Below are 277 nucleotides of genomic sequence, written 5' to 3' on the forward strand. Positions count from 1 at the left end.
CCGGGTGCGGTGGGGAACGTGGGGGGCTGGGGAGGGATCTCCACCCCGGGAGGACGCGCGGGTTTCGGGGGCCGCAGGGCTGGAGGAGGGGGGTAGCTGTGCCTTCGGTGTGCGGGACCGAGCTCCTTCCTCCCCGCAGAGCCCGGTGCCCGCGCTGCTCAGGGCATCAATGACTCCCCGTGCTGCTGCTGTCGCATTAACGTGTGGCGGATCCCGTAAGGATCTGTGTGACGCTGAATTCTGCACGCTTAGAGGTGGCCGGGAAAGGGGGGTGCTG

This window comes from Buceros rhinoceros, unplaced genomic scaffold (genome assembly GCF_000710305.1).
Source record: "Buceros rhinoceros silvestris isolate BGI_N320 unplaced genomic scaffold, ASM71030v1 scaffold35545, whole genome shotgun sequence".
NCBI classification, from domain to species: domain Eukaryota; kingdom Metazoa; phylum Chordata; class Aves; order Bucerotiformes; family Bucerotidae; genus Buceros; species Buceros rhinoceros.